This window comes from Pinus tabuliformis, chromosome Q (assembly GCF_031772625.1).
Source record: "Pinus tabuliformis cultivar Carrire ecotype Pingquan chromosome Q, CPIR1, whole genome shotgun sequence".
Classification (NCBI taxonomy): domain Eukaryota; kingdom Viridiplantae; phylum Streptophyta; class Pinopsida; order Pinales; family Pinaceae; genus Pinus; species Pinus tabuliformis.
Genome location: NC_142296.1, coordinates 178,624,006 through 178,645,952, shown reverse-complemented (window position 1 = coordinate 178,645,952; position 21,947 = coordinate 178,624,006). Strand labels below are relative to the sequence as shown.

Genomic DNA, 21,947 nt, shown 5'->3' with positions numbered 1-21,947 from the left:
CCTATCATCTCCTAAGAAGACATTGCCACCGTCATATTTCTCATACTTGCAGAACCACTCCCTATGGGGAGTGAAGTGAAAGATGCGCCTGAGTCAATCAGCCATGCCTCATGATCTACATGTGTATTTGAGGAAGAAGCCATGTACACATCCCCACCTTCATCTGAGGTGGCTTTCACCTCTATAGAAGGAGCATCATGAGATCCCTTTCCTTTCTTAGGAGCTTTAGATCTACAATCATTTTTGAAGTGCCCTTCCTTTCCGCATTTCCAGCACACCTTTACAGGTTTTCCTAGAGATTTAGATCTTCTACTCAAGGACTTATTTTTGTTTTTTTTCTAGGAATGTCCTCGTACAGAAAAGGTATCACCATTCTGGCCCTCCATATTTTCTATCTCATCTCCTCCGACAATAAGGATGAGAATATTTCATCAAACTACAAGGTAGTTGTATTGCTACCTATTGCAACACCAAGACTATCCAACGAATATGGTAGAGAAGATAGCAAACTGTTCACTTATCTTCATTTGAAATTTTAATATCAACAGATAACAACTGGCTTACCATAGTATGAAAGGCATTCAGATGTTGTGTGACCGAGTCTCCATCCTTCATCCTCAGGTTATACAATTTTTTTCGTATGAATAATTTTTCACCAGAGACTTATATTGGTACAAAGTCCCTAACTTGTCCTATAAAGCCTTTGCCGAAGCTTCCCCTGACACATTCAACAATATTAAATCTAAGATACACAACTGCATTGCGCTCTTTTCCTTCCCATCCAACTTCTTCCAGTCTTCATCAAACATTGTCATTGGTTTAGTACCCAGATCTACCACGATTCACTGATCTTTATCCGATCCTCCATCTTGAGTTTCTACAACTCAACAATCTGACCATTAAATTTCTTGATCTCTATCTTTCCAATGCTCACCATCTTCATTCACTGCAAGAATCGATCCCGTAGATCTCCCACTAAACATGGTCTGCCACAGGCCCAAGAAAAACCCCTCAGCAGTTAAGGCATCCCCTTGAAGCTGAAACAACTCTGATACCAAATGTAGGTTTTAACCCTGTACAGAAATTAACTACAAACAAACTCTTACTATATATATATATATATATATATATATATATATATATATATATATATATATATATATATATATATATATATATATATATATATATACTTTGACGAGAGCATAAAACATAAAATAGATAAACACATAGATTTTCCCCTGGATCCCAAAACCAAGGCTACCAGATTGATTTTTCATTATGTTCTTTTCAATGTTACAATAAATATATATACATGTTGAAGCATGCATAAACCCCAATCCACTAACCCTGGATTAGAACATAATTGTAGCTTCCTTGACCATATCTACAAAATATCATGGGCAGAAAACCATCATGCCCAAAACCATGTGCAAAATCCATCACAAAACCATAGGTAGATTCTCCCACTTAATATAGCGTGGGTCTAGTCGTGGAAAGAATATAACACACACACAACAAACACAGCTTATTTATGTGGTATAACCCCAATTTGGAAAACATCCATGAGAAGGTAATAGTGTATTTATTATCTTTAGAAATCTCTAATCTTACAAAGATCACCACCACAAATGCTTCACCACTTTACAATGATAGACATATATTTTCTTGTGTACCTTACAAGACTCCCTAACATCTATTATATACCAAGAGGTATTGAAAAATTACATTCCCATAATACATGTGGGATAATGTAGTTTTATCTATTTAATAATAACTTATAACAAGGTTATTTTACTCCAAGATAAATGTGAGATAACCTCTTTTATAGAAAAGTGGAGCTTCTTCCAACATAATCTAAACATTATCACCTTCCAAATTGACATATTCCTAACACCTACAAAGCATATATATGGGACTGGTGTCTCTTGTAGGTTGGTGTCTACAAATTTGAGAAATTGAGAGGATTGTTGTCTCCTTTATGTTGGTGCCTATAAAGAACCATAATTTAATGAAGTTTTGTGGTTTTCTCCCAAAAGGGTTTCCACATATATCTTGTGTTTCATGTTTTGCATTGTGGCATTTGAATGTGTGTGTGTGTGTGTGTGTGTGTATATATATATATATATATATATATATATATATATATTGATTCAACACCCCCACACCACCCCCCCCCGGCGCCCCCTCCCAAAGTATAATTGTGAATCCAACAATGATTCTTCCAATGTTTCCACTCTACAAGCATCGAGATACATGACAAATAATATAATGATCATATTTGAATCAATTTAATTGCATAAAAAACTAAAACATTAGCTAATATGGTTCACAAGCTCTCGTGCTATAACAATGATATTTACTCCATTACACAAGCTAATTTATAACGAAAGCACTACATTCTATGGAAGGAGATGATCACCCACACATGCATAAGACTCTCCAATTCATGCATAGATAGAGAAAACTACAAATTGACCACTATCATAAGTGATCTCCATACCTTCAATAATTCCATCTAAATGTCAAGAATAAGAAGGGAAGAACTAATTGGTTTGTGCAACACTTGGACCTCTAATCAACGTGCTAGCCATAATCCTCTACTACTATCGACATGAGACTTGGAAATGCGTCTAACTATATGGTAATGATCTTGAATTTTTTGATACATTCAAGGATTTGGTTCTAGGTAAACATGTTACTAAATTTCACCTTGAAGATGGATTAGAAGCATTATGAATGATTTATGTGGTGAAATGCATTGTTTAAGGAAAAATGCTATGGTTTTAGATCTTTATATGTAGTTTTGGGGTTCAAAATCCATGGAAAACTATGGATTCAACTTGTAATGCATGTTTTCTAGTTCACAACCCATGTATAAGTTCCATGAATGGAATTTCTGTCTAACAAAAGGAACATGGCCCAATTTCTAGAATTGGGTTTGGTAAGGATGCCTTTTCTAGCCTTGAGCCTTCTTTAAAGCTAAAACCCCATGCCTTAGTCCCTAATCAATATATTCAAGACCTGAATAGGGATTTTCATGTCCTTTTTGGGGATGATGATCTCACGGGACTCATTATATCCTTACAGTCTCACTATGTATACATAGAAACTAAGTAAAGACAATAGGGCATAATTAAGGATCTTTGATGCTCAATTAAAGACAAGTGTTGATGTATATAATTGTATGTAAACATATCACACATGCATTTCAAGAATTTCAAATTTGGCAATAGTTGTGTTTAGTTGTGTTTTATAGAGATGGATTTTGAGCATTACCACATTTTTATTTTGAAAACATGATAAATCTATGCACCAATTGATATCTTTGCTTCTCTTTTAGGTTCAATCTAATAAACCTTATGGTTACAATTCTAAAATCTAAACCACATATATTTTCCACTTTCTTAGTTAATATTTATTTTAATATTACTAAACATATTATATTTTCATAAAGCTTTAAATTTTGATAAATCTAAATATTTACTTCATGATATTTGATTATTTGAGACATTTTAAAGAATATGTTTAGTACATATATTTTGTTCTCGAAAGAAATTGGGCAAATAAGTAAATAGATGCTTTTCCACATTTATGAATGGCGTCAATAATAAATCCACTCGCATTAATTAATACAACTAACCAAATAAGATTTGAATTATACACATATTAGCATGAAACTAACCAACAAAATATCCTATTATAATATTATCAACAATTAATTAACTTACCCTTCGGGGCGATCATTATATCTCTGCCTAAATATTAAATCATTCAAATATGATTATACGTTTTAAAATCATAATTTTAAAAATTTATATATATATATATAAATATAAAACAAGCATTATATTTATAATAAATATTTAATTAACTAAGACTACGAGGATATGCTTAATGTGTAGAAATAAACTTATTAACTTGAAGCATGAAAAAGCTTTAAAAAATGACACCACTTTTGTTGTTAATTCAAAGAAGTAAATAAATATTAGAAATATACGAACTCATTCTAAAGAAGATGGTAAACTAAATCGAAACATGGTAAACTAAACCGAAACATTTTTATGTGAATGGATTAATTTATACAATTTTTAAAATAACTAAAATTAAAAAGATGAATATCATTTTATTTTAAACTATTCAAAATATTATATTTAATGTTCATTACATTTGTAATATTATTAATTAAACATTTATAATATTGTTAATAATGTATAAAGAATTTTTTGGAAGAAATCATATTGAAGATTTGGGTCGATCCGTTTCGAACCAACAAGTATGGTTCATCTTCGGGACAAGATTGAAGAAACAGATCCTATAAGAGGGTTAAATAGGAAGACAGGTCAACCTAATAGCTAGAAGAATACGACTATGTTTGACTATGGGAATGAGAAGGAACATATTTGTAATATTTAATAATAATAATAATATCTAATAAAATTCAATTCATATTTATTTATTTAATTATTTATTTATCTGGTAATATAAAAATACAAAAGATTCTTATTAAACACCTATTCATAAAATATAAATATTAAACTATGAATATATATTAATAACCTATCAATAAAAATTAATATGAAATTGTATATTAGGGTTTTATTATTATTATTATTATTATTTATTTAAATATATTTTTAAGTTTTTATTCAATTTTCAAACCTCATATTTATAATAACTAAATTTACATATAAATATAGTTAAACTATTTTAATTATAAGCATGTATATTCAATTATGTATATAAATTTATAATATTTAATTATAAAATAATTTAATAAATTAAAATAGTTTATTTTATTTATAAATTTCATAAACTAAAATTAATAAGTTGTCACTATAAATTATTTTTTATTTAAAAAATAATATTATTATACTGAGAGGCACTCAACAACCCAATATGATAGAGATGTTGAAATGCTATATAATGTAATGTCCTGTAAATAAAAATAAAATAAAATAAAAAATTAATGTAATGTAAGTTAAACATTTTAACTCCATAAAAATAAAATAAAATAAAAATAAAAGTAAAAATAATAAAATTAAAATAACTATGTAAAAATAAAATAATAATAAAAATAGAAATGACTTTGGTATTGAGAATCTATGGTATTAATGTGGAATATAAGAATTAAACCAGCTTAGATCCATCAAAACTTCAAATCTACCTAGCACATAGAGAGATCAAATCTCTTGAGATGCAAACCTCCTTTAGAGTTAAAAGAGATTGAGATATAAACCTCTTAAAAAGAAAAATTTGATTCTTCTAGAAGCTAGATCCAAAATTGAAAAAAAAAAAAAAATATTTAATATCAAATAAATAAAACTATTTATTATAAATTATACATTTTTAAATGAAATCACTATTTTTCATTATTTTAAATATGATTCTGAATACATAATCAAATTGAAAATCATAAAAGCCTCCCCGAAAAAAAAACTTAAAACTTAAATATACTATTATGATATCTTAACTTAATTTTAAATGAAATTTAAAAGTAAATAAAGAAACATTTAAAGTATGCTTAAAAATAATGTAACCCTCTAAATAAGAGATTGTAAATTTCAAATAATATCCTATCTAATATTTGCAGAAACAATAAAAGCCCGAGCTTAAAACTTTTTAGGACTAACTGGTCCATCCAGAGCTTTTAACATAATATTTGGCAACGATTGTTAAAGGACTATGAGAGGTCTATTGCAACTATTGCAGAATAAACCAGAAAAAAATCAATCGCAACTATTGCAGAAATAAACCATGAGTGGTCTATCTGGATATTTCCAGGAAGGGCAGGAAGAGATGAGCTGAGAGATTAATTACCACCCACAACAATAATGGAAACAATAGCACGGGAAATGCTGGGCAGTCGAGCCAATACTCACCCATTCTACTTGCAGAAGGCTGCGAGTACCCTTCTAGGTGGGATTGAAGGCCTTCTGGCATGCTGTACAAAGCGATTGTCCAGCGCCAGAACATCACCAACTTCCCAGGTGATGTCCACACACTCTTCTTCAGTTATTTGGATGTAGGGTTCAATTGCCTCTTCAGGAAAGAAGGAACCGTCTCCGAGCGTTAGGTTTGAATTTACTCCAACTGTTGTAGGGTTGAACCATGCTTTCCTCTGGTCTGTGTCTTATGGAAACAAGAGGTCCCATTTCGAAAAACATCGTGCCAGCGTCTGCCCAGGTTATTTTGGATACTGGAACACCTGACATAGCAAGCCTAGAAGCAACGACCACACCACATGATCATCAATTTCAGTTTATTTCAAATAAAAATAAAAATAAATGGTAATTGCACTTTAAATCTGGGCTGAATCCGAAGTAACAGAGATTTATAAAAATAATATAGATTCATCTTTTAACTTAAAAATGTGGGAAAACAAAATTTCTAAAAAAAAGTTGTATGTGGAAAAATTGCGATATTCAAAAATTCAAATTGAAGATGGGTGAAGTATTCACTTAAAATAATAGATATTATAGTTTTTCCACCCAGTTTAGCAGATAAATTGTTTCTTATCTTAATTTTAAAAACAAAAAGTAGAAAATATAGTTTTTCACTTTGTCCTGAAGGTATAACCAGCTATATTTTAGTATTTTTATTAGTCTATAATTTTTTAAGGTATTGTAATTTTTTGTTCTTTAAATCACATTTTTTTTAAAGGTTATTCAAATTCTGTGAACTACACAATGCAAACTTGTAATTTCAACTAATTCTGTCAAATTTTTGGTGAAAGATTCTAACAAATTGCTTAGAAATAACAAACTTGCAATTTCAACAAATCTCTATCAAATTTCAGATATATACTTCACACATGAAAATGAAGAATTCTCCATCAAAATTTCAGATATATACCTGAGAAATGAAAATGGATGTATATTACATATAGCTTTGTCATTTTATTCTTACTTCTCTTCTGCTTCTTGCTTGTTGTTGGTTTCGTAACGGGATTGCCATCTTTTAAAAAGGATTGAGAATTGTCTTCCTGAGGGATGCCGCCAGGATAGATCAACCCCACCTCCTCCAGTTTTTTTAACAAGTTGTGGGTATCTCTGTTCCATTCTTTGAGTGATCTCATGCCTTAAAACGATTGCTGTTTGCCCTCCCTCCGGAGGTGCAATCTCGCAGAAGAAGATTAATTTGGTAGGAAACTCATTATACTGAAAAGAAAAAAACAAATACCAAGAATAATGATGAACATGGCAAAACAAATATACCAAGAATAAGTTTGAAGAGCCAGAAACAACCACAGGAAACTGTAAAAATTATACCAAGAATAAGTTTAAAGAGCCAGAAAGAAACACAAGAAACTGAACTATGGAATGGATAAATATTGGCTTACCATAGCCATCTCATGATGGAATTTGATGGGCTTATCCAGAGGACCTTCATTTGCAGTGTAAACCCTTCCTTCAATTCTGGTCCTTGAACCTAATCCCAGATATGGATGTTCTTTCCATCCAAATGCTTCAACAACTGCATTGAAATCGGATGCACTTCTCAATGGAAATCCTCTAAACAGCAACGCCCCAGCCTGTTTTAGTTGACTCTCGATCTACTCCTTGTTATGTTGGATGGCGGTGATCAAGGACCCAATTGAGGGGTTTTCATCTGGAGGAAGAAGAACCATCGGAAAGAGGCTGCCATCTTCGAGAATCTGCTGTTGGGCAATTCTTCCTTGTTGCAAGAAGGCTAATTCCTTCATTGTTTTCTCTCGCTGCTGTTCAGAATGCTCGCTTGAATCTTAGTATAGCAGTCCTTTGCAAATAGTGAGGTTAGTGTTATAGTTGCTTGCCATAAGTAATCGGACAACCGTGGTTACCTTTTGTTATAAGTTAATTTTCTGGTGGTCAATTCACAGAAGAAAAAAAATGGCAATGATCATCGTTTTAGTCTCATTCACAGTCATACACAGGATTTTCGCTTGTCTTGTTTTTTTTTTTTTAATTTCCACATGATTTTCGCCTGTCTTGGTTTTTTATTTATTTCCAAACCAGACAAAAACCAACAACTTTATATTGATATAATAGAGTGCTTACATCTTCTAAAATTAATAAAAATACCAAATTGTATAATTATATCTTTATTTTGCTAAAACAATGCAAACACTAATCTAAATATAATATACCGTGGTTATCTTTTGTTACATGTTAATTTTCTATGGTAGTCAATTCAAGACAAAAACCAACAACTTTATATTGAAATAATAGTGTTTACATCGTCTAAAATTAATCAAAATATCAATTTGTATAATCATATTCATATTCTATTAAAACATTCCAAACACTGATCTAAATATAACATATAAATGTGATATCCCTTATTCCATAGAGTTTAGAGTTGCTAAGAGAAACACATTTTTGCAATTTTGAGTGTTGGAGGAAAATTTTGGCAATTTTGGACCTAGGAGATTTGAGGAGGAGTGTGTCACATGCTAAAAAAAGGGAGGTAATACGCTCCAAGATGGAAAAATCGAACTCCTAGTGGAATGTGGAGGCCACAAAAGGAGGCAATTCAAACCTCAAGGAAGGAGGATGAGTTAGTGGATTGTGGGGGCCACCAAGGGGAGACAAGGGAGTCATGACTATACAAGGTAGCAAGGAAACATTTCTCATCTTTCAACTATCATACTTCAGAGTTTCACCTCTCTTGGAGATATTCAATGCAAGGGTTGGAGCGTTGTTGAGCACAAGGGATTTCTAGCAAAATCCACACCAGTTTCGAAGAACTTCGAGTGTCTCCCTCGCTGGGAATTTGGGGAGTTCATTCCAAGGCTTCCACGAGGTATCATTTCTAGCATGTTGAACTAGTAGTGCACACTTCCTGGGCACAGAGGCAGTTCAAACTAACAGTTACTATGCCAACTTCAGTTATGTGGGTGAGCAGAAAATTGTAGGAGCAATTCCCATCTTGGTGCAAGGATTTTGGAGGAATTTTGTAGGGTCAATATTGCGCCATTCTTGAGGCCCAAGTTCATCTTTTCTAGCAATGCATTGGCCTCTCTGGACAAGCCTACACAGGTATAGGAGTGGGACAATTCAAAGGGAAAAAGGGCTGAAGGATCTAGCATTCTGGAAGGGGGATTGGTTTTGGTGGGTGGATTCTTCAGTAAACGGGTTGAGGATTGCTTCAGCAAAGAGTTTCTCTAGAAATACACATCAATGGTTAGCTGGGAAATTCACACCTTTGGTGGTCTCGAGGGGATGGAGAACCTGATAATGGACATGCTAGCATAGTTGGCTAGCGTGCATTTGCAGAACCAGGGGAGACAAGACAATCATGGGGAAGGTGGATCCCAAATTGATGAAGGGAGCCAAATCCATGCACGCACAAACCATAAGGATACCCCACCTCATAGGGGCTTCACTCAATGAAACTTTGACATATCACGTACGTTCATGGCATACTAAACAATACTCCTACTTTGACTACATATTGGAAAATTCCTCTAAAAGTTACATTATTTAACCCCCTACCAATACGAACCCAATACACCTTCCCAATTTAAAAAACCCTACTTTTAGTAAATATTGCACGTATCCATTTTTTCATTAATATTTTTTATACCCCTTTATATTTTTTAATTTACTTTGAGGTCCATTTTTTATATCATCCAATATAAAAGCCCTTTACCCACTAATATATGATCAATATATGATGTTATTTTTTCCCCAATGTATATCCCCCAATGTGAATGCACGTGGTATGGTATTAGTCCCCTAGTGAATCCCCCTTGCCCCACTATAATTGGTCCTTCCAACCATCCCATTATGCCCCAATTTTTACATGGACCCTCAAGAGAACTAGTCTCATTTGCACCTCTCATGAGGTCATTCGTAGAGGGGATTGAGGAGTATGATGTGTTGGGCCTGAGAATCAAGATGGCCATGTCTTTCAGGGAGTTTTTACACTTAAAGGAGAAGAATAGAACAAGAGTTGGGGCATCGTATAGGGTAGGCTGGCAGAAATAGGACATAGAGAGGAGAGTGGGAAAGACAACTCTTCCCAGATTTGATGGGTCAACCAAGAGTTCTGCAAGAGCATGGGTGCAAAAGTTGGACACTTATTTCTAGCTAAACCCCATTAGGGAGACAAATACAATTAAGTTCGTCACCTTGCACCTAGATGGAGACGCACAAGAGTAGTAGCATCATGGATTGATCACCCTAGGTCACACTACCATTACTTCCTATGTGGAGTTCACTCAAAGGCTTATGGAGCGATTTGACAGCTGGACCGAGAGTTTCACTTCAGGGAGTTGGCACAACCGAGGCAGACAAGCAACACAAAGGCATGTATTGCTGAGTTACATAGGTTGGTAATGATGGTCTCGGATATCTCAGTGGTGAGATTAGTTATGTTGTTTGTTGAGGGGCCATCAGACCTAATGCATGAGTGGGTGAGGGTGTATAAATCTGTGACTTTTCATGATGCTATTACCTGGGCTAGGGACATGCTAGACGAAATCCATAAGACCAGAGTACCTCCCAAACCTACCTTTCCTCATAAGGGTAAGGATACTATATCTCCTCAAAAGGAGTGGATAGGATGTGGGAAAATGGATGATGAGACTAGGAGGGACCTCTGGAGGAGGAAGCATTTCTTCACATGTCAAGAGTTGTGGGTTGCAAGCCACAAATGCACTAAGGGAAGCACCCATTAGATTGAGGTGTTTTTAGAAAATGAGCAAGATGAGGAGGCTAAGGATGAGGGCATCAAAGAGGAGGATGAGCCCCATGACACAGGAGGGGAGTAGAGTTACATAGGTGCCAAGGGAGGCATCATCACTTCACTTACAAGGATTATGAGGTACCTAATATTACAAATCAGAGGCACTATTCAAGGGTAGCGAGTGACTGTTTTCGTGGGCAGTGGGGCCACCCACAACTTCATAGATCCACAACTGGTAAAACAAAGGGGGTTACACACACAACCTTTTGAGGGTTTCCTAGTAATGATACTAGGGGATCTAACTATCAGTGCATCAAGCTAACCCCAAGATGACACTAACAATGGGAAACTACTTGGTCACTAATAACTTCTTTGTGATGAACGTACCAGACACTAATGTGGTGCTGAGCATTTAGTGGTTATTCTCTCTTGGGCATGTAACTATGGATGAAAAGGCCATAGAGATGGAGTTTATGGGGCCTAATGGGAAGAAAGTAGTGTTGAGGGGCATGTATTCCTACCCACCTCAGGTAGTGCCAACCAACAAGATGGAGGCAGTGGAGCTCAAGATTTCGAAGACAAGGACTCATGCATGGTAGCCTCATCTAGACATTTTAACATTCGTTCAAATATATTAGACAATCCAATTCATCCCTCAGATATAGGGTTTGGGCACACCATTGAGTTGGAGGAGGGGGTCCAGGCAATCATCACCACCCCCAATAAACATCCCAAGGCCTACTAGGATGAGCTAGAGAGGGATATTTAGGAGTTGTTGGCCTCGGTCCATATTAGGCCAAGTTCTAGTCCCTTCAGTTCTTTCGTGGTGCTGGTATAGAAGAAGGATAGGACTCTACATATGTGCATCGATTACAGTGCCCTCAATAAGAATACCTTGAAGAATAGGTATCCCAACCCACACATAAATGAGTTGATGGATGAGCTAAGAGGATCCAAGTACTTCTCCAAGATTGATTGATGCTTAGGGTACCACCAGATTTGGGTGAGGGAGCAACACATCTTGAAGACAACTTTATGGTGTCATTATGGGCATTTTGAGTTCATGGTTGTGCCTTTTGGGCTAACCAATGCATCGACTACTTTCTAGTCTTGCATGAACCATGTGTTCTGTAAGCAGTTGTGAATATATATGTTGGTGTTCTTCAATGATATATTGATATACAACCGGTCATGGGAGGAGAATTTGCAACACTTAGAGGAGGTGTTGGAATTTTTGGAGAGGTAGCAGTTCTACACCAAGATGGCCAACTGCGAGATTGACCTAACAGAGATGTTGTACTTGGGCAACGTGATTGGTGAGGATGGAGTGTGATTTCACGAGGAGAAGTTCTAGGCCATTCTGGATTGGCCTACTCTTAGGAGTGTGACAGATATGAGAGGATTCTTGGGTATATGGACATAATAATAGTTGTTCGTGAATGTGTTTTCACAGTTGGTATAATCCCTCACAGATCTCATGAAAAAGGGGGGATTTGAGTGGATAGATACAATGCAAGGGAATTTTGAGCACCTCAAGGTAGTGATGAGTTCCTGTCCTCTCTTAGCACTACCACATCTCACAACCCTTCATACTAGAGTGTGATGCATCAAGTGAGTGTTGAAAATAGCAACAAGAAATGCTAAATATAGAAGTGCTAGAAATAGCATTGCTATAAATAGCATTTTGGGATACATTCCAATTTTAGTTAGTCCCTGAACTAAAATTGAGAATTAAAATTCGAATTTTATCTTAGCAGATGTTTGAAAAATAATTAATTAATTCATCTTGAGTTAATTAGTTGGAGAAAATCAAACATCAAGTCTATGTGAAGACATGCAACAATTTTCCCTTTGATTGAGGAAGTTATCCCTTAATTAAAGTGATCAGGATGAGTTGTACTTTGAGTTATAATTAGTTAGCTCAATTAACTGAGTTAAGTCCAGTTAGATTAGTTCCAACAATTTGTAGAACTGATTGTGAGTTCAGTTAGTTAATGCATGCATGCATGTAACTACTGCACTTCAGATAACTGCATACTCTCTCATAAATAACTCATGCATGCTAGTTCAGTCAGAGACCCAGTTGAGATCAGATGATGGGATAGTGTACTATCAGTTGCAGGAATATTCCATTGAGGATATCTCTTGCATGTAGAAGGAATTCATTCCTTGGAGATTACAGTTACTTCTGAGTTTGGTGAGTTGTGTGAGAGGTCAATTCACACAGGTGGTAGCCAGAGGACCCAGGAGAAATTGCGCAAGGAAATAGGAGGCTTGGAGGACTAGAGAAAGGCATATGTTGTGCATATTCAATCTATGAGCAACATTTAGGGATTGTACTAAGAGCTGGATAGCTTGTGAGCTAAAGCTTTGTGTAATCCGAAGATATTTCCACTTGTATGATAATACAGAGATCAGGGTTTTTAGCTGAGGCTTTCCCCAGAGTATTCTTATGTGTTCATGTGTGATTGATTTCTCATTCTCTGTTATATGTGTTCTATTTGATCTTGCTCAAAATCGATTAAGCTTCCACAAGTTTGTTTGTAGAAGTAGATCAAGTATTTTGCTTTAGTATATTGCATTATCAGGTGCCTATAGTGGGAAATTCTACATGGTATCAGAGCAAAGGTGATCAAAACAAAGAACAATATACAAAGAAGGGAGAAGTTCAAAGTTTGAAGTTCTTGATTATAGAATTCGAATTCTTATCACATCTCAAATTTCACCAATGGCGTTCAATGGTTTGAGACTTGAGTATGCCCTTGATGGAAATTTGAATTATATAGCCTGGAAGGATTGCATGGAAGTCGTATCAGAGGACAACATTTTGAAGGACTTCATTGATCAAGAAGTCCCCAAGCTAGCAGCTGCTAATGCCCAAGAATTGGCAGAATGGAAGAAATGTGTGGCTAGAGCGAGGAGAATCCTTCTAGAGGGAGTTCGAGACCACATTGTCTTGAGTCTCCATGGGAAGGAGACACCATTTTCAATTTGGAAAACATTGAAAGATCTATATCAGAACAACAATGATCAAAGGAAGTTGGCGCTGAAAGACAAGCTTTGGAAAATCAAGTGTGAAAAGGGCGACACGATCTCTACATATCTGAACAAGATCACCACCTGCAAGGATGAGCTTGGAAGTGTAGGGATCACAACAACCAATGGTGACATGGTGAGTCTTGCTCTCCTCTGTCTTCCTAAGAGCTGGCATAGCTACCAAGACTCCATAAATGGAAGAGAGAAACTGCCAGATTGGGAACCACTTTGGTTGAATCTGATGCAGGAGGAGATAAGAAGAAGCACCAGAGATGGATCTTCATCAAAGCAATATGATGAAGAAAATCTAGCCTTAGCGAGTAAGGTGAGGAAAGGGAAGGGCAAGGTGTCCCATTCCAAATCGAGTTCTTCCCATGGTGGGAAGAAGATTGACAAATCGAAAGTGAGATGCTTTCAATGTCATAAGGTGCTCCATTATGCTACGAATTGTCCATAGAATAAATCTAATAAGGGATCCTCGAAGGGATCAGATGGTGAGGCACTGGCCTCACAGTTCGAATTGGATTTCACCCTCATTGTATGCATGGTTTCATCGATGGTGGTATGTGTTTGGTACCTGGACAGTGGAGCCTCATTCCACATGATCAGTGACAAGAATCTATTTAGTACCTTGGAGGAGAAGGACCTCCAAATGGGCATCTAGATGGGCGATGATGGAAAGTACTGTGTTTCAGGTGAAGGTATGGTTGTGTTTCAGAGGGAGCATGCAGCTCCTCTCACCCTGACTGATGTAAAGTATGTGCCTGGTCTGAAGAAGAATCGTGTGTTCGTCGCTATGTTGGAAGACAAAGGCTATGATGTAGTATTTAGTAAAGGAAAGGCATTCCTGACGCATATCGGCACTCAACAGACCAAGAGGATTGGGATTCGAGTAAAGAATCTCTACAAGCTAGACATAGATGACTGTGTTGCATTGAGTTCCAATGCAGAGTTAGTGCAGAGCCAAGATATTGGTGAGCTATGGCATAGAAGATTGGGCCACTTGCACCATGGGGCCTTGAAGATCATGCAACGGATTTTTACTGGACTTCCCAAGGGAAAACTAGTGCAAATCGATACATGCAAAGGTTGTACCTTGGGTAAGTATGGAAAATCTTCCTTTCAGGATCGAGACAGTAGAGTTGGAGCAATCCTGGAGCGAGTTCATATAGATGTGTGTGGACCATTCTCTACAGCCTCCACCACTAAACAAAGGTACTGTGTTATTTTTATTGATGATTTTTCTCATAGATGTTGGATCTAATTCATGTAGAAGAAGGATCTAACCTTCACAAGGTTTTGGGAGTTCAAAGCCTTGGCAGAGAAAGAATCTTGAAATAAAATAAGGGCCTTGCAAAGTGACAATGGTGGAGAGTATGTCTCCCAATAGTTTAAGGACTTCTGTGCGATAGAAGGAATTAAACGAGAGTTGATGGCACCCCATAACACACAACAGAATGGGGTGGCCGAAAGGAAGAACAAATCGATTGTGAGAGCAGCTTGGGCGATGCTACATTACCAAAGCCTACCACTTCATTTGTGGGCTGAGGCATGCAATACAACAGTATACTTGCAGAATAGAAGCCCACATCGTATACTGGGAATGAAGAAACCAATGGAGGCCTTTTCTGGGAAGAGACCAGATGTGAGTCACTTTAGGATCTTTCGATCATCGGCTTATTGCCATGTGACCAAAGATGCCTGGAAGAAGCTAGATCCAGCAGTTGAGTTGGGGATACTTTTGGGGTACATGGATACACCCCACAACTATCGGGTGTTCTTGCCTACCAGTCAGAGGATAGTGGTACACAAATATTTGAAGTTTAATGAGTAGAAAGCCATGCGAGTGTCCCTTGAGAGGGAGCTCAAGTTGCATGTAGAGGAGGAACTTTTGATTCCTAAGGAGGAGGAGCCTCAGACTGATGAAAATCAGCCACATGCAGAGGATCCAGGAGTGGAGACATCCACTCATGCATTGTCTTCCAGAGATGGGCAGAAATGCTCAAGGGAAGCTGATAGATTGATGCTAGATGTGAGAGCGAATGTGGGACAACCATCTTCTCAACGCAGAGAAAGGAGGTCACCCGAGCGGTACACTAGTTACATGGCCCTGGTTGGGAAGTGTGTAGAGACCAAACCATCTTCCTTCGAGGAAGCAGTGAAACAACCAGTCTGGGTTGATGCTATGGTGGAGGATTATAGCTCCATCATTCGAAACTATGTTTGGGATGCTATCCCAAGACCGGAGGACAAGTCAATGGTGAGTTCCCGATGGCTTTACAAGGTAAAGCAAGCAGCTGATGGCAGTGTGGAGAAACAAAAGGCAAGGATTGTTGCTCGCGGTGTTGGAAATAATACTGAGGGGGGGGTGAATCAGTATTATCAAATCAAACACTTTTTCATTTCCATACTCAAATTCATATATGCTACTTCAGTGCAGGGAACATGCGTGTACATGCAACTGTGTCTAATGCAACTAGCGTATATCCAGTAAACTTATGATTCAGTTAATCCATTAAATGTTGATCTTTAGTTAGTGCATCAGAACTTTTGTTAACCATATGAACAGTAAACAGGTGCAGTAAAACAGAACGGATCTTCACACACAAGAAGCACACATGAACATCATGATGTAAGGTGGAAACCCAATGTGGGTGAAAACCACCTGCTGCAAGTCGTCTCTATCTTCTTTTAATAAGAAACTTCTTTTTACAATATTTCTGTACTGGTGCAGTCTTATACCAGTACACAGGCTTCTACCTGCAAATGGCTACAACCTTCTCTCTTTCTCCTGATTCTCCTGGAAGGGAGCTACAACCCCCTTTAGCTCTTGTACTAGTCTATGCACTAGTGCGTAGGTGCTAGCCTACTGAATGCTCCAACCTTCACTCATTTTCCAGCTGCTACTGGAAGGGAGCTACCACCCCCTTAGCTCTTGCACTAGCTGATGTACTAGTATGTAGGTGCCAACCTACAGAAGGATACAACCTTCTCTTTCATCCTCCAGGTACCACGTTTCATAAATTTTCAGACTGGATACTCATGGAACACAACATCATAATCTGAAGGCCACGTTTCATCAATATCATTGAAGCACAAAATCAATCAACACTAGCATCATCAATCTCTAAATCACTGAAACCCAATCAACAAACTGTAATCACCAAAACATAGAGTAGAACACAAAACTCTGCAACACTATTTAGAATCAACTGTATCATCAGAAATCATGCATACGCTACTTGGAAGAGCCGAACCAGCGTGTATACGCAACTTCACCAAAGTGAACCAGCGTGTATGTCAACAATTACTTACTGATAACTTCGTTGCACTTCCTGACTTCAGACATACCCAGATCATTACATATACAAGGATAAAACATATGTTAGCAACCAGATATAGTCCATCAGATCAAATAAAGATAAGTCATTATGATCCTGATCCATTATAGATCTCATCCATCAACACTGAAGCTAAACACAATCAACCAAACTAAATATGCAGAATACTGACACCAGTAAACAGTCACCAGAACTCAGACTTTGCATCAACAACTAGAACCACCTGTAACTTCAAACATCATAGTTCATATCGTATACGCTACTTAGATGTATCTAACCTGCGTATGTACGCACTTTTATCAAATTCAACCAGCGTATACATTTGTAAATATTCACTCATGTTTTGCAGTTATTTCAATCTTAAGTTATACCTAGATCAGAACATTACATGCGTTAGTATACAGATCTAGAACAAGCATGATCAAACCATATAGAAATGATTCATTCTAAACCATTTGATCCTGATCTATCCTTAGATCTTGTTCTCCATCAACTGTTGAGATTCCTCCTTAGCTCAGATCAAGAAAAGCATCATGAACCCATAACCTGCATACTAGATCTCATACATCATCAAATATTCAAGACTTTCTGAATGCCTTTGCCTAATGATCTTCTTCTCCTTTTATAATCTTAGGCCTTACTCAATACCATGGTCTAAAACCATTTAGAACCAATACTAGGGACCCAATACCTGGGTTCATCACTTCGGACGCAATATGAAGGTCCAAAACCATAGGTCTAAATACCACAGACCCAAAAATAAACTTTCCCACATGTACGCGCTTTTCTATGCATGAAAGTCCGTGCATACACATACGCGACTTTTGATTAGCAATCCCGCGTGTATACGTGCCTTTGTATATAGTGAACCTACGTGTATAACCTGCTTGTATACACTACTTCATATATAGCGAACCTGCATATATACGCGACGTGGTATATAGTGAACCTGCGTGTGTACACGACTTGGTATATAGTGAACCTACGTATATACTTTTCTTTCTTCATTCTTTGTAGTCTGATCATCAATTCTTTGCTACTGACCTGCTACACTATGATCTATGATCTGTGTGATTTGTCATCAAGGACAACACTTGTATCATAATGCCAACAATCTCCCCCTTTGGACTTGATGGCAAAGCTAGCTTGCCATACTAAGAACTGTCAACTTAATGAGTTGTCATTGTACGTTACATCTGAACTGATTCCTTTGAGCTGCCCTGCATCCCATGTGTTCTGTCACATCTGATCTCTCTTCTGTAGATTCATCTAGTTATGTATAAGTGAGAAGTTCTGCTACAAGTGGGTTGCCATCAAGTACAACACATGCATCATAATGCCAACAATCTCCCCCTTTGGACTTAATGGCAACAACCATACCAAGTCACTCTCCCCCTTTGACATCAAGGGCAAAGGGTGAACCAAGTATTCTCTTCCTTGATATACATTCCGCTGTTTATACTCCCCTTGAGTACTTTCTGAAATCTCTGATTGAGCTCCCCCTTTGTATATGCCAAAGTGTACAAATCTGTTCATGCTCCCACTGAGTACATGCTGAAATCTCTGCTCTTCTGAAGTGTGTTGTTCATGCTCCCCCTGACTGTAAGCAATGTTTGCAAAAAGATGTTCTACAAGAAGAACATGACTCTATCATAAATGACCTTCCTATCACCAAAGATTCATACATACATCCATCTCCCAACCAAGTGGGGATATACCAATATCAATTGTTTATACATGACTGAAATATTACATCATCCTTCCCATGCATAGTGGGGGTACAAATTACAACATATGACCAAAAGGGATTCATTAAATGACTACAATAGATAGAGACAAAATATTACATCAAGAGTCTTGATATGACCTTTACATGACATTTATAATAGAGACCGAACATCTAAATAAGACCATGATAGTCATCAACAATTATCATACACAATGTATGATCTGTCAACATAAGCATCTGTCAACAACATCTAGACCAACAACCTGTATATGTCCATTAGTGTAGATAGCATCAATCCTGTGACAAGATATGTCTTTATATAGATATCAATTCATCCTTTTGATCTTGAGCATTATAAAATCATTCACATTATATCATATGCGAAAGACACCATAGCCATCTCATCAACATCAAGATCTGCATGATCTAATATCTCGTCCATTTATCATCACTCGGGGACATCCCTCATCTGTATCAATCAACATATGTAAGTATCAACCTGTCATCATATGGGTAAGAACTCATCATCATCATGTCTCCAACAATGCAACTTTGAATAATCATCCATGTATCTAGCATACTGTATATAGCACTAGGTATCTTGAGCTCAAGATCTTTTTTCAAGACTTCTTGATATCATCAACAACAACAATCCTCATCCATGTGATCACCAAGAACTATAGGAATCCTACATCATAACTGTATTGTATGATCTTTATGCAGCATATGAGTGACTCATCACCAAGTACTTTGTACTTCTCCTTATCCTTATGAAGATCACCATGTAAGCACCATATATGCATCATCAAATATTCAACCAAAAATCTGATCTAAACACCAACTATGTAACCCCAAGAATCATATGAGATGGACAACTCATAACCATATCATAGAAAGATATATCATTTAGCCATACAAGCATCATCCCCAAGGACTACTAACCATAATGCCAACAATGCATTATTAAAATTATATGCTACCCTTGAACATGTGCCATCTTGTTTACTATCAGATCTGATCATGCATATATCAGCAAGAAGTATCAAGACATCATCATCAACAAGTTAGGATCAAAACAATTCTAAACATCTTATAAGTATCAAGACATTTTCACACATCATTAGCAAATTATAACCATTATAAAATAGATCAAGTAATGGACTGAATCATATCAGACCCTTTTCCTGAGCCTGTCCCACTATTTTTCTCAAACTGACATATATGTGACTGTGCACTGTCTAACTTGCATATATACGCAACTTCTCTTTATGGAACTTGAGTATGAAATTGAGAACACTGAATTTTTACACTTTCAGCTTCCTCTGTACATTGTGCTGTGCCACATCTTTCTGAAAGTACTTCCTTCTTCTTCCATATCTTCAAGTGTGATGATGTTTTCACCTTTTGGTATGATGTCCATACTTTGTTCCTTCATTCCTTTGCTATATGTCCAAGCTTGTTACATGCATAACATCTTACATGTTTCATATTCCTTCTGTAGCAATCAACAACTTTGTGACCAAACATATTGCAAGAAAAACAATATCCCTTAAAGTACCTGGAACGTGATGATCTTTCTATGTGATGGTCTTGAACCATTCTACTTCTACATCTGGCTGCAACATGTCCAAGATTATGACATACATAACATTCAACATTATTCATCGGAGGAGTAATTTTTTTTTTTTGAAGAATTTCTTTCCTTGGTTGTTGATGGGATTGACCTCTCATCTCCTTGTTGAGTATTTCAGAATGTGCATTAGAGTTCCTTGTCTTATTTGTGAACTAGATTCACCTTCAACAGATTCATGAAAACCAAGACCAGTTTTGATAGCAGGAGACCTTTGACTACTAAGAATATCATCCAAGATCTTAGTAATATCTTGAAATCGTAAGAGCTTTTCCTTTTCTTCTAAGTTATCTTTTAGGATATTTACCTCAACCTGAATTTTCTCTTCCTTTTCACAATACTGCTTCTTCATGTTTTCTTCAACTTTTCTTTCTTCTTCCAACTAGTGTCTTAATTCAAGAACTTCGTTTTCTTGTTTTTCAAGAGCTTGGAGTAGTTCTTTATTCTGCTTATTTGATTCTTCAAGATATTCTTTTAGCGAGAGGATCGTAGCTTCAAGACTTTCATAGTAACTGGATCTTTCTCTTAGTTTCTTGATTGTTGTGCTCCTTTCATTTACTTCATTTCTTAATGATGTCACTTCATCTTGCAACTTTTGACATTTTTCCTTGAATAACTTCCTTACCTTGTTTCCTTCCTCTAGTTGAGCTTTTATTTTGGTAGATTCTTCTTTGAAGGCACATTCCCTTTTGTTCAATAGATCTTGTTGATCCCTAATTTTGTCTGTAAGCCTTTTAAATTATGCCTCTATTTGATATCTTTCTTGCTCACCCATAAGAGAAAATTCAGTTGTTTCACTATCACTTTCATCATCTTTAAATGGATGGATAAATGTATCACAAGAGGATAACAAATTCATACCTAATAGTTCTTTTGCTGGTTCATCTTCATTCTGAAGTGATTCTGAATCTGAAGTGCTTCTTCCACATATTCCTCAATCAATTCTCCCACTATCATAGCTCTTCTGAGATGTCTTCTTCTTCTTAGGCGCTTTCTTCTTAAGCTTCTTTCCAATTGATCTATGGATCTCCTTCAAGCAATCAAGCTTCTACCAAAGCACCTACTCTGATACCAATTGTTGGAAATAATACTGAGAGGGGGGGAGAATCAGTATTATCAAATCAAACACTTTTTCATTTCCATACTCAAATTCATATACGCTACTTCAGTGAAGGGAACATGCATGTACACGCAACTATGTCTAATGCAACTAGGGTATATCTAGTAAACTTATGATTCAATTAATACATTAAATGTTGATCTTTAGTTAGTGCATCAAAACTTTTATTAACCATAGGAACATTAAACCGGTGCAGTAAAACAGAACATGTCATCACACACAAGAAGCACACATGAACACCATGATGTAAGGTGGAACCCCAATGTGGGTGAAAACCACCTGCTACAAGTCGTCTCTATCTTCTTTTAATAAGAAACTTCTTTTTACAATATTTCTGTACTGGTGTAGTCTTATACCAATACATAGGGTTCTACCTGCAAAACGCTACAACCTTCTCTCTTTCTCCAGCTTCTCCTAGAA

The 21,947-nt window shown here is 36.5% G+C and overlaps 1 pseudogene across 1 annotated transcript; it reads right to left on the bottom strand.

Annotated features, from left to right (window-relative positions):
- Positions 1–5,887: 5,887 nt before the first annotated feature.
- On the bottom strand, positions 5,888–7,833 carry LOC149218822 (clavaminate synthase-like protein At3g21360; annotated as a pseudogene). The gene is made up of 3 exons (XR_016248655.1): positions 7,343–7,833; positions 6,910–7,160; positions 5,888–6,222 (listed from the first exon to the last, which is right to left on the bottom strand). The product of XR_016248655.1 is annotated as a clavaminate synthase-like protein At3g21360 (transcript).
- Between the last annotated feature and the right edge of the window lie 14,114 nt (positions 7,834–21,947).